General features: G+C 45.3%; 1 protein-coding gene across 1 annotated transcript in view; it reads right to left on the reverse strand.

Annotated features, from left to right (window-relative positions):
• The window catches only part of LOC147121487 (uncharacterized), a 92,125-nt gene that overhangs the window by 21,156 nt on the left and 57,063 nt on the right, over positions 1 to 13,906 (reverse strand). The window lies entirely within an intron of this gene.

Consider the following 13,906-nt stretch of genomic DNA (forward strand, 5'->3'; position numbering starts at 1 on the left):
GTAAATCAATAATAAACACTAAAGTTCTAATAAAAGTGGATAACTACCCATACCAAAACATCATTTAAAAATACCAGTGGATTATTCCAGATTTTAGGGCAAGTAGCAGTTCATCTCATTTTATTTTAGCATGAATTCTGCCAGCCCGGTTCAAAATACCACCATTTACACCATTTCTCCGCTGTTTGGACCGAGTTTCTGCCGAAATTACGTGGAAACCCCATGGAAATTCAACTCGATTATATCTTATTTAAGTCTAAATTACTGTCAATTTATTTACTTTTGAAATTCTAACTATTGAATAAAACCGAGGCTTCCGTGCAACTTTTAAAAAAGCTAAATTTTTTGAAAAAAATTTAAAAAGAGGAATTCTTCTCCACTGCAAATTTCAATAATTTACAATACCACCAAATTTCCTCAGTATCTACAATATAGTCAAATGTAGCTCATACCATTGCAACTCAGGACAGTCTTCCCTCCTTTCCACGCAATACGTTCTGGGTAATAAGTCACAGCGACTCCATCTTTACATGTACAACTTTCTATAGAATTATGTCTCAAAGGGAAATAGGTTTTACATAAACCAAAAGATATGATATAAAATTCATATTTTTTCTACAAATTGCAAAGACATAGGATATAGTTTGCCACGTGTAATGCTCTATATAGAATTACATTGAACAACTTCTCCTTTGACTCCACTCACTTGCTCCAAATAAAAGGTGTTGCTATGGGAACCCGAATGGGCCCTAGCTATGCCTGCCCTTTCGTGGAATATGTGGAACATTCTTTGTTCCAGTCCTACTCAGGTCCCCTCCCTCACCTCTTTTTCCGGTACATTGATGACTGTATTGGTGCCGTTTTCTGCTCTTGTCCTGAACTGGAAAATTTCATTCACTTTGCTTCCAATTTCCACCCTTCCCTCACTTTCACATGGTCCATCTCAGACTCTTCCCTTCCCTTCCTCGACTTCTCCGTCTCCATTTCTGGGGATAGGCTATCGACAAACATCCACTATAAGCCCACTGACTCCCACAGCTACCTGGACTACACTTCCTCCCACCCCACTTCCTGTAAGGACTTTATTCCATTCTACCAGTTTCTCCATCTCCGTCACATCTATTCTGATGATGCCACCTTTCATACTAGTGCTTCCGATACATCTTCCTTTTTCCTCAACCGAGCACTCCCCTTTACCGTGGTTGACATGGCCCTCGACCGTGTCCGTTCCATTTCCTGCACTTCTGCTCTCACCCCTTCCCCTCCCTCCCAGAACCACAATAGGGTTCCCCTTGTCAAGAGCAACAACAATAACTTATTTATATAGTGCCTTTAACATAGTAAAACATCCCAAGGCGCTTCACAGGAATATTATAAGGCAAAAAAATGTGTTACCGAGCCACATAAAGAGAAATTAGGGCAGATGACCAAAAACTTGGTCAAAGAGGTAGGTTTTAAGGAGCATCTTAAAGGATGGAAGAGAGGTAGAGAAGCAGAGAGGTTTAGGGAGGGAATTCCAGAGCTTAGAGCCTAGGCAACAGAAGGCACAGCCACCAATGGTTGAGCAATAATAATCAGGGATGCTCAAGAGGGCAGAATTAGAGAGTGCAGATATCTTGGGGGGGGGGTTAACTTTCACAGAATCTACAGTGCAGATAGAGGCCATTTCGGCCCATCGAGCCTGCACCGACACATATCCCACCCTATCCCCGTAACCCCACGTATTTAATCCCCTAACACTAAGGGTCAATTTATCATAGCCAAATCAACCTAACCTGCACATCTTTGGACTGTGGGAGGAAACCGGAGCACCCGGAGGAAACCCACGCAGACACGGGGAGAATGTGCAAACTCCACACAGACAGTCGCCCGAGGCCAGATTTGAACCCGGGTCCCTGGCGCTGTGAGGCAACAGTGCTAACCACTTACAGAGATAAAGAGGGGTGAGGCCATGGAAGAATTTGAAAACAAGGATGAGGATTTTGAAATCAAGGCGCTGCTTAACCGGGAGCCAATGTAGGTCAGCGAGCATAGGGGTGATGGATGAACGGGGCTTGGTGCGAGTTAGGACACGGGCAGCCGAGTTTTGGATGACCTCAAGGATGTAGGGTAGAATGTGGGAGGCCAGCTGGGAGTGCGTTGGAATAGTCAAGTCTAGAGGTAACAAAGGCCTGGATGAGAGTTATATTTAATTGCAGAAAATTTCTGCTCATCCAGAACTGGATGTCGAACAAGCAGTCTGACAATTTAGAGACCGCGGAGGAGTCGAGAGATGTGGTGGTGAGGTAGAGCTGGGTGTCTTCAGCGTACATGTGGAAACTGACGCTATGTTTCCAAGAGGCAGCATGTAAATGAGAAATAGGAGGGGGTCAAAGATAGATCCTTGGGGGTCACCAGAGGTAAACATTCAGGAGCAGGAAGAGAAGGCATTGCAAGTGATTCTCTGGCTATGATTAGAAAGATAAGAATGGTGCAGTCCTACCCAGCTGGACGAAGGTGGAGAGGTGCTGCAGGTGGATGGAGTGGTCACCGGTGTCAAAGACTGCAGACAAGTCAAGAAGGACGAGGAGGGATAGTTTACCTTTGTCACAATCACAAAGGATGTCATTTATGACTTTGAGGAGAGCCATTTCGGTACTGTGGCAGGGGCGGAAACCTGATTGGAGCGACTCAAACACGGAGTTGCGGGAAAGATGGGCACAGATTTGGGAGGTGACAATATGTTCAAAGTGTTTAATTTGGTAGTTTGCAAGGATGGAGGGGTCAAGGGTTTTTTTTTTTGAGGGCTAATGACAGCGGATTTGAGGGAGTTGGACAGTACCTGAGAAGAGAGAACCGTTAACGATGTCCACTAAAATCAGAGCCAGAAAAGGAAGTTGGGTGGTCAGCAGTTTGGTGGGAATAGGGTCGAAGAAGCAGGAAGTGGGTCTCATGGACAAGATGAGCGCAGAGAGGTCATGAGGGGAGATCAGAGAGAAACTGGAGAAAGATGTGAGTTCAGGGCTAGGGCAGGGGGGAACCTTAGAGGAAGTTTGGCCCGAAGGGCTAGGGAAACCTGCAAGGAGACCAAAACTGTACACAATACTCCAGGTGTGGTCTCACCAGGGCCCTATATAATTGCAGTAAGACATCTTTACTCTTATACTCAAATCTTCTTGTAATAAAGGCCAACATACCATTTGCTTTCTTAATTGCTTGCTGTACCTGCATGTTAACTTCCAGTGATTCGTGTACAAGGATACCCAGGTCCCTCTGAACACCAATATTTCCCAATCTCCCACCATTTAAAAAGTACTCTGCTTTTCTATTTTTCCTAGCAAAGTGGATAACTTCACATTTCTCTACATTATATTCCATTTGCCATGTTCTTGCCCACTCACTTAACCTGTCTATGTCTCCTTGAAGCCTCTTTACATTCCCACCTAGCTTTGTATCATCAGCAAACTTGGATAAATTACATTTGGTCCCCTGATCCAAATCATTGATTTAGATTGTGAATAGCTGAGGCCCAAGCACTGATCATTGCGGTACCACACTCGTTACAGCCTGCCAACCCGAAAATTACCCGTTTATTCCTACTCTCTGTTTTCTGTCCATTAACCAATCCTCAATCCATGCTAGTATATTACCCCCAATCCCATGAGCCCTAATTTTGTTTAATAACCTCTTGCGTGGCACCTTATCGAATGCCTTCTGAAAATCCAAATACACCACATCCACTGGTTCCCCCTTATCTATTCTGCTAGTTCCAACCTCAAAAAACTCTATAATAGATTTGTCAAACATGATTATCTTTCATAAATCCGTGTTGACTCTGCCCAATCCTATTATTATTTTCTAAGTGCCCCGTTACCATGACCGTAATAATAGATTCTAGCATTTTCCCAACTACTGATGTCAGGCTAACTGGTCTGTAGTTCGCCGTTTTCTCTCTCCCTCCTTTCTTAAATAGTGGGGTTACATTTGCCACCTTCCAATCCACAGGAACCCTTCTAGAAACTATGGAATTTTGGAAGATGACAACCAAAGCAGCCACGATCTCTAAAACCACCTCTTTAAAAACCATAGGATGTAGGCCATCAGGTCCAGGGGATTTATCGGCTTTCAGTCACATTATTTTCTCCAGTGCTATTTTTTTACTAATACTAATTTCTTTCAGTTCCTCTTTCTCGCTAGGCCCTTGGTTCGCCACTATTTTCGGGAGGTTTTTTGCGTCTTCTTCTGTGAAGACAGACACAAAGGGGTTGATTTTCAGTGTGCCGTGAGGCGGGCTTTTAGGCGTGCGGGGGGCAAAAATCCTGAATTCGGGGGTCCCGACACCATCCCGCCCAAAACCCGCCTCCACGTAAGTTTCAAAGGAGGCGGGTACCCGCCCCGCACTGGGACCCGCCGACCCGAGGCGGGAAGGGATTAGTGCCAATTAACTGCCTGTTAACAGGTAGTTAACAGGCAGTTTTTAGCCTAATCCCTATTTTGAAGGGTGTCATGTGGGATTCCCGACGGCTCCAAACCACGCCAGGTTTGAGCAGGCGGGCCATCAGGTTGAAGGGCTTGGAGGGGTTGAGATATCGGTGTTTAGGTGAGTGATGGGTGCATGAGTGCAAAGGTAAGTGTGTTTGGTGTGTCTAAAGTGCGTAAAGAAGTTTAAATTACCTGTACTTACCTTTACAGCCTTTCTTTCTCTAGGCTTCGGGAGTCCATCATTCAGCCGCCACAGAAAGCAGAATGGCCGCGAGCTGTCAAAAGTGACAGCCTTCAGCTTTCAGTGCCGGCGTGATTTCTAACTGAGTCTGCGGAGAAGGACTCAAGTTAGAAGTAAGACTGTCAGTGTTTGACAGCTTCAAACAGCTGTGAAACACTGAGATTTCATCTGTCAAGACGTAGTGACAGATGAAATTTCTGTCTGTGACGTCACCTGTTGCCGGGTGGCCCTTAATTGGTCTGCTGACAAGGTCAATCAAGGGAAAATCGCGTGGATTGCCCGCATCTCGATGGAGGCGGGACTAAAACCCAAAAGTTGTAGTCCCGCCTCCTTCCCGACTGCTGAATGAAAATCCAGCCCAAAGTATTTGTTTAATTTCTCTGCCATTTCCTTATTCCCCATTATAATTTTTCCTGTCTCAGCCTGTAAGGGACCCACACTTACTTTCACTAATCTTTTCCATTTTACATACCTATAGAAGCTCTTACAGTCTGTTTTTATGTCTCTCACTAGTTTACTCTCATTCTATTTTCCCTTTCTTTATCAATTTCTTGGTCTTCCTTTGCTGAATTCTAAAATCCTCCCAATCCTCAGGTTTACTGCTCTTTTTGGCAACATTTATAAGCCTCTTCCTTTGATCTAATACTATCTTTAACTTCTCTTGTTAGCCACGGTTGGACCACTTTTCCTGTGCCTTAAAGGAATGTATATTTGTTGTAAATTATGTATTAATTCTTTAAATGCTTGCCATTGCTTAACGATAGCAAAATACTGCAGATGCTGGAAATCCGAAATAACAGAAAACGCTGGAAAAACTCAGCAGGCCAGGCAACATCCGTGGAGAGAGAAACAGAGTTAACGTTTCAGGTCGAAGACCCTTCATCAGAACTGAGAAAAAAGCAGGAAATGAAACGGATGAAAAAGCAAGTTTGGGGGCTGGGAAATGGGGAGGGGATGAAAGAACAAAAGGGAAGGTCTGTGAGAGGTGAAGAGACATTAAGAGATATTCAAGGCGAGACGAGATGGTAATAGGACAGGTAAAGAAACAAAGGATGGTTCTAGATGAAGTGTGAAATACGCTGGTAGAGGAGACCACATCGTGAGCAGCGAATACAGTATACTAGATTGCAAGAAGTACAAGTAAATCGCTGTTTCACCTGGAAGGGGTGTTTGGGGCCCTGGACAGTAGGAAGTGGGGAGGTAGAAGGGCTGGTATTGCATCTCCTGCGCTTGCACGGGAAAGTGCCGGGAGAAGGGGAAGGGGTGCTGGGGGTGATAGAGGAGTGGATTAGGATGTCTCAGAGGGAGCAGTCCCTACGGAATGCTGAAAGGGGAGGGGAGGGGAAGTGAAGTAGATTCCCAATCTACCTTAGCCAACTTGCCCCTTATACCTACGTAGTTTGCTTTGTTTAGATTCAAGACCCTAGTTTGGGATTTAACTAAATCACTTTCAAACTTAATATAAAATTCTATCATATTATGGTCACTTTTCCCTAAGGACTCCTTTACTACAAGGCGATGAATTAACCCTTTCTCACTGCACAATACTAGATCTAAAATAGCCTGTTCCCTAGTTGGTTTCTCAACATACTGATCTAGCAAACTATCTTGTATACATTCCATGAACTCACCCGCCACACTATTACTGCAAATTTGGTTTGCCCAGTCTTTATGTAGATTAAAGTCTCCCATGATGACTGTATTAACCTTGTTACATGCACCTCTAATTTTCTGATTTATACTCTGCCCTACATTACAACTACTGTTTGGGGGCCTATAAACAACTCCCACCAATGTTTTCTGCCCCTTGCTGTTTCTTAGCTCCATTCGAACTCCACCTAAGATCCTTTCTCTCTACTGGCTACCCCTCCTCCTTTTCCATTTTGCCTACCTCTTCTAAAAGTTAAGGCCCGTAATTTCCGATAGGAGGCTTCCTGCGTGAGGATGCCTCCTATCGGGAAAAAATCTACGCCTTTACCTGAGGGCTGCCAAGGTCCGGCCATTTCCGATCCTGGGCCTCTCCTGGTGCGCGCTTGCAGAGGCCCAGCTATCCCAGGGGCACAGGCGGTTCAATTCAATTCAATTCAATTTTATTTGTCATATATGCAGCAGACGTGTGTACTGCACAATGAAATGTTGATTTTTACGAGTCCTCCCAACATTGGAATAAATATGGCATAACAATGATAAAAATACTAATAGAAATACTAATAGAAAGGCAGTAATAATAAATAAAACAACAGTAATAAATAATAATAAATTAATCGTTCATGAGTCTTATGGCCTGGGGGTAGAAGCTGTTTCGAAACCTGCTGGTACGAGACCGTATGCTTCGGTATCTCTTACCGGACGGGAGCAGGGCGAAGAGGTTGTGGCTGGGGTGACTCGCGTCAGGTTCGCAATCGTCCCTGGGATCACGTGGGCCAGGTGAGCCAACGGGAGAAGGGAATCCCCCTTCATACTTTTGACAGGTAGACCTGTCAAAAGTATGAATGGGCATCACTGAAAAAAGACATCAAAACATTAAATACATTTTTTAAAAACCATCACGTTTTTAAAATGAGTTAAAATTACATTAAATTAAATATTTCAAACAAAAATTAAATTTTTTGAAAAAGATAAAAGTTTTTTACGGGGCTAAAAATAAACTTACCTTTTTAAAAAGTATTTTAAAATTATAAATGAGTGAAAAAAAATTATTTTAAAAACTTTTTAAAACTCTTATGCTGGTAAAAGCAGGCCTTATGCTTTTACCAGGTGAAAGATTTTTAAGGGATTTCAGCGGGCGGAGGTTCTGCAGAAAGTGGAACTCTCCACCTGCAGAGGTCCTTCTCCCGGGCAGGCGTGCGTTCTTGACAGATCGGAAGTGCCGGTTTTTAGCGCATGCGCTTCGCATGCCTGAAACCAGCACTTGCGAGGTCCCTACGGGTGTGTACACAGCTCGTACCCACCCATGGGGGGTCGGAAAATATAGGCCTAAGTATCCTGGAATACTTAGTTCCCAACCTTGGTCACTTTGCAACTACGTCTCTGGAATGGCTATTAGATCAAACTTATTCAATTCTATCTGCATTATTAATTCATCTATTTTGTTGCGAATGCTTCGCGCATTCAGTTATAGTGCCTTTAGCTTTGACTTTTTCTATTTTTCCCTGATGTCACCTTAGTCACTGATGCCCTATTACCTTTGTTACTCTCACTGTCCCTTCCTGACCCACTCTGCTTATTGTCACCCAAAACTCTGCTCTGCTCTAGAGCCTTGACATTTCTCTTTCTGCTTTTAAATTTACTCTTTCCTGAATCCTCCCACACCCCCTTCATTAGTTTAAAGCCCTGTCTTATTGTCCTACTTATTTGATTTGCCAGGACACTGGTTCCAGACCGGTTTAAGTGGAACCAACGGAATAGCTCTCTCTTTCCTCTGTACTGGTGCCAGTGCCCCATGAAGCAAAACCCCTGCCTCCCACACCACTCTTTGAGCCACACATTTAACCTTCTAATCTGCTTATCCCTATGCCAATTGGCGCATGGCTCAGGTGACAATCTAGAGATTATTACCTTTGAGGTTCTGTTTTTTAATTTGGACCCCAACTCCTCAAACTCTCTCAGCAGAACCTCATTCCTACTTCTACCTATGTCGTTGGTTCCTACGTGGACCACGACAACTGAATCCTTCCCTTCCCACGCCAAGTTCTTCTCCAGCCGTGAAGAGATGTCTTTAACCCGGGCAGGCAACACAATCTTCGGAACTCCCGGTCGCAGCTGCAGAGAACAGTATCTATCCCTCTGACTATACTGTCCCCGACCATAACTACATTCCCTTTCACTCCCCCCTCCTGCACCATCGTGCCATGGTCAGATTGCTCATCCATCCTGCAGGCTTTTCCCTCATCCACACAGGCAGCAAGAACCTCATACCTGTTGGATAAGGAAAAATACCGAGACTCCTCCAGCACTTCACCTGGGGGTCCCCTTACTTGCCTGAGTTGCAGTCACACCCTCCTGTCCCTGACCACTAACCAGACTTGTACCACTACCTAATCTAAGGGGTGTGACTGCCTCCTGAATCAAAGTGTCCTGGTAACTCTCCCCATCCCTGATGCCCCGCAATGTCTCCACCTCAGACTTCAGACACGGTGGCATAGTGGTTAGCATTGTTGCCTCACAGCGCCAGGGACCCGGGTTCAAATCCGGCCTCGGGTGACTGTCTGTGTGGAGTTTGCACATTCTCCCCGTGTTTGCGTGGGTTTCCTCCGGGTGCTCCGGTTTCCTCCCACAGTCCAAAGATGTGCGGGTTAGGTTGATTGGCCATGATAAAAATTGGTCCTTAGTGTTAGGGGGGATTAAATACGTGGGGTTACGGGGATAGGGCTTGGGTGGGACGGCTGTCGGTGTAGGGACCGGGTGTTAGGGTTTGGATGATCAGCCATGATCTCGTTGAATGGCGGAGCAGGCTCGAAGGGCCGAATGGCCTACTCCTGCTCCTATCTTCTATGTTTCTATGTTTCAGCTCAACAACTCTGAGCTGAAGTTCCTCAAGATGCAGGCACTTACTGCACACGTGTTTGTCCGGGATCACAATGCTCGCCACAAACTCCCACATGCTGCAGTTGCGGCACACCACCTGCACTGCCATCCCTATATGACCGTGTTCTATTTAATTAAATTTGTATTTAAGTAACTTAGTTTACAGTTTAGTTTCTGGACTACTTAATTGATCTGAATTAAGTTATGATTAATGAAATTAATTACCTACCTGAAACATAAAGCACTACAAATCGTGTAGGCAAAAAGCAACAACTCCTTCCCCCTTTTCTCCAAATTCCCACTCTTTCCAAATTCCCAAATAAAACACTCTGTTTAAGTCCACTCCGTTTAATTCCGCTCTGTGCAGAACGCAGCTGTTGATGATTCTGCTGTTCACATTTACACCTCTTCTGGACCCATCTTTTGTTTCTTTACTTGTCCCATTACCATCTCCTTTTGCTTTGTACACTCATACCTTTTGTCATTTCCCCCTGCCTTCCACTCTATCACAGAACTTCGCTTTTGTTCTTTCCTCCCCTCACCACTTTCCCTGCCCCTGCACTTGCTTAAAATCGGTTACATCTCTAACTTTTTCCAGTTCTGACGAAGGGTCATCGACCTGACACTCTGTTTCTCTCTCCACAGATGCTGCCTGACCTGCTGAGTATTTCCAGCATTTTTTTTTAAATTTCAGATTGCCAGCATCCGCAGTATTTTACTTTTGCTCTAAACTCTGAATGTCAGCTATTCCATTATGAGCAGGCTCCAAGCAAATGTTAGCTGTCTCCTCCCAAAAAAGGTGCAGAAAATCAGCTGGTGAGTCAGCTTTGAGTAACTCCTGGCAGTGGATTGCAAATTGGCATTTGTAAAGGGCAAGTCTGGCCTCCAACCTCGGTCAGGGGATGGTGCATGAGGAAACCTTAAAAACAATTGAACACCAAATTGGGGCTACCAACAGGAGGAATGGAAATAAACCAAAGGGGAGGGTTATATCTGGCTGGTCTCTGGTGGCTGTCTGGCATAAGACTGCATGCCTGCCCTCTTGGCTGCACATCAGGCTAATTGCATGAAGAGGATAATAATGTAAAAAAACATTTTTAAAAAGGGGAAACTTATTGAAATGAAGTGAAAACGGAATGTGGAGGGGGGAAAATTAAACAGTTGAATTGTTCAAACTTCCTCGCAGCCATGCTGAAGTACAGATGCTAATTGCCCTCTGCTACCTCAGCCTTACTGCACGGATCATGGATTTTTTTAAACATCTATAACCAAAGCTGTGCTGTGGCCACGGCTTCCTCTCTCTGACCCTGACCTCCCCCCGCCCCCCACTACTATCCCAAACTCCCAGTGCCCCCATCAGTCATCCACCTAGCTGTACCCCCACACTTCTTGTGCTTTGCAGTTTCTTCTCCATCTCCAACTTAGCTCACTCAACCTACTTATCTGATCTCCTCCCATTCCAATTCCTCATCAGCTATCTTCACCTCCTCTCCCCCATGCTTGATAACTTCATCAAACTGTCCCTCCTGTCTGACACTGTCCCCACATTCTTCAAAGCTACTGTTATTGTCACCCACTTCCTCAAGAAACCCACTCTAAATCCCATCCATTCTTTACAACTACTGCTCCATCTCAAATCTTCCCTTCCTTTCCAAAGTCCTGAAATGTTTTGTTGATTTACAACTATGTTCCCACCTCTCTCGCCACTCCTTATTTAAGTCTCTTCAATCTGGCTTCTGTGCCACCCACAGTACCAAAACCACACTGGTTAAAGTCACAAACAACATCCTGTGTGATTTAGACCATGTCTCCTTGTATCCCCTTATCTTCCGTAACCTCTCTACCACCTTCGACACAGATGACCATGACCACTCCATTCGCCTCTGACATCTCCCTCTGCAGTTCACCTCTGGACCACTACTCTCCTGGTTCCACTCTTACCTGATTCAATGTGGGCTCCACATTGCAGTCTATGGCTTCTCCTGCTCTGCTCATATGGTCACCTCTGGTGTATCCAAGGACCCATTCTCTACCTTCTCGTCTTCACTATCTACACCACTAACTCGCACCAAATCCCGTTCACCGATCACCGCTTTGCTCGCTGACCTACATTGGCTCCCAGTTAAGCAACGCCTTGATTTCAAAATTCTCATCCTTGGTTTGAAATCCCTCCATGGTCTCGCCCCTCCCTATCTCTGTAATCTCCTCCAGCCCTCCCCGCCTGAGATATCTGCGCTCCTCTAATTCTGCCCTTTCGAGCATCCCTGATTTTAATCGCTCGACCACTGGTGGCTGTGCCTTCAGCTGCCTAGGCCCCAAGCTCTGGAATTCCCTCGCTAAACCTCTCCGCCTCTCTTTCCTCCTTTAAACCTACCTCTTTGACCAAGCATTTGGTCATCTGCCCTAATTTCTCCTTATGTGGCTTGGTGTCAAATTTTGTTTTATGACGCTCCTGTGAAGCACCTTGGGATGTTTTACTACGTTAAAGGCGCTATAAAAATACAAGTAGTTGTTGTTACACAGCTTCCACATGTATGCCAATGACATCCAGTTCTGGCTCCTCTACTGACCAAAAGGTTATTGCCACATTTTCAAATTGCCCGATATCAAGACCTGGATGAGCCAAAACTTTCTCCAGCTGAATGCCATCCACTTTGGCTATTGTGAGTACCGCCAAGCTTCTAATCTCAAGGCCATCAACTTCTCCAGCTGCAGCCTCAAGCTGATCCAGGATGTGAGAAATGTTAATCGTACTGCTCAACTCTGAACTAAGTTTTCTCTCCCACAGCCACTGTTACTAAAACTAATTTCTTCAACTTCTGCAACGTTGCCTTTCTCCACCTCTATCTCTCCCCTTCTGCTGCTAACACCCTACTCTTGCCTGTATCAATACAAGGTTTGACTTCTCGAATATCCTGCTAACTGCCTTCCCTTCTTCAACCCTCTGCAAGATTCAGTTCATTCAGTTCACAGCTTACTTCTCATCTGCACTAAATCCCACACTCTTGTCACCTTTCTGAACACCTGTGTCTCCAAGTGCCCCAGCATGTCAATTTCAAAATTCCTGCCCTTCTTTTCAAATCACACTGACTTCCACAGAAATGAAAATCGGGAGAGATGCATAATTGACGGCTGATTTACACTATCGCCCAAAGTCAAAGCCCAAGTTGTTGCTGAGACCCGACAGGAATGTTGTGAGCTATTAACTGTGGAGGGGGAGCATCAAGGATGAGCCCAATTCTGTCCTCACCTAATGTCCACACACATGCACACTATCCAGCAGAGGTCACTGAAAGCGCTCTGGGATAGGAACCCTGGCTGAATTTTCCACCCTCTCCAGTCCAGAACACTGAGACCAACTGTAACACCTAAACTATTGGGCTAGCTGAGATCAGCTAACTTTACTTAAAAAGAAACTGTCAGTGGCTAACTGCACTGCCTGAGGTGGTACTTAAACCATACAGACCACAAAGGTTCCTCTATCTTTGATCCTTTGTACCGAGTTAGTGGAGGCATAAGGACACAGCAATTGGTCTCATTGCTCCAAGGTATATATTCCCAATCCTGATCGCTAAAGAAAGGCCTCTGCTGGAAAGTGCAATTGTGTGAAGGATGGGCAAGGACAGAATTGGCATCTTTTGTGTTGGCACCCCACCCCTTCCCCCAGTCAAACAATTTTTCAACACTCAACTGGCCGCGAATTTCCTCCCCAGCCAGATGCATGGTATCTGTATGGCAGGCCAGGCTTAGTGCCCACCTGAATGACTCGCCACTGACACCGCCAAAGTTGCTGGAGTCAGCCTTCTGTTAACTTTTTCAGTGGGATTCCAGCCTGAAATGAGTTGCCGACCACATATCTGCAGCATCACTAAGACTACCTATTTCCACCTCCGTAACATCTCCAGTCTCTGCCCTTGCCTCAGCTCATCCGCTGCTGAAACCCTCATCCATGCCTTTGTTACTTCTAGACTTGACTATTCCAACGCACTCCTGGCTGGCCTCCCACGTTCTACCCTGTGTAAACTTGAGTCATCCAAAACTCGGCTGTCCATGTCCTAACTCGCACAAAGTCCTGTTCACCCATCACCCCTATGCTCGCGGACCTACATTGGCTCTCGGTTAAGCAACGCCTCGATTTCAAAATTCTCATCCTTGTTTTCAAATCCCTCCATGGCCTCGCCCTTCCCTATCTCTGTAATCTCCTCCAGCCCCACAACCCCCGAGATATCTGCACTCCTCTAATTCTGCCCTCTTGAACATCCCCGATTATAATCGCTCAACTATTGGTAGCCATACTTTCTGTTGCCTAAGTCCTAAGCTCTGGAATTCCCTCCCTAAAACTCTCTGCCTCTCTTTCCTCCTTTAAGACACTCCTTAAAACCTACCTCTTTGACCAAGCTTTTGGCCATCTGCCCTAATTTCTCCTTATGTGGCTCGGTGTCAAACTTTTTGTCTTATAATACACCTGTGAAGCACCCTGGGACATTTTACTACATTAAAGGCGCTATATAAATACAAGTTGTTGTTGTTGCACTTGGAAGCTCACCACAGGGGGTGGAGGCTAGAAGTGGCTGATGCTGCAAGAGATGGATGCCCGCGCCAACTTAAAAGGAACAGATAATCTGGTAGGTAGAACATTATTTGCCAGCCCCAATGGATTGGGAAAATCTACTGATG

This window comes from Somniosus microcephalus, chromosome 3, assembly GCF_052327205.1.
Source record: "Somniosus microcephalus isolate GS21.2 chromosome 3, FLI_Smic_1.0, whole genome shotgun sequence".
In the NCBI taxonomy this organism is placed as follows: Eukaryota; Metazoa; Chordata; class Chondrichthyes; order Squaliformes; family Somniosidae; genus Somniosus; species Somniosus microcephalus.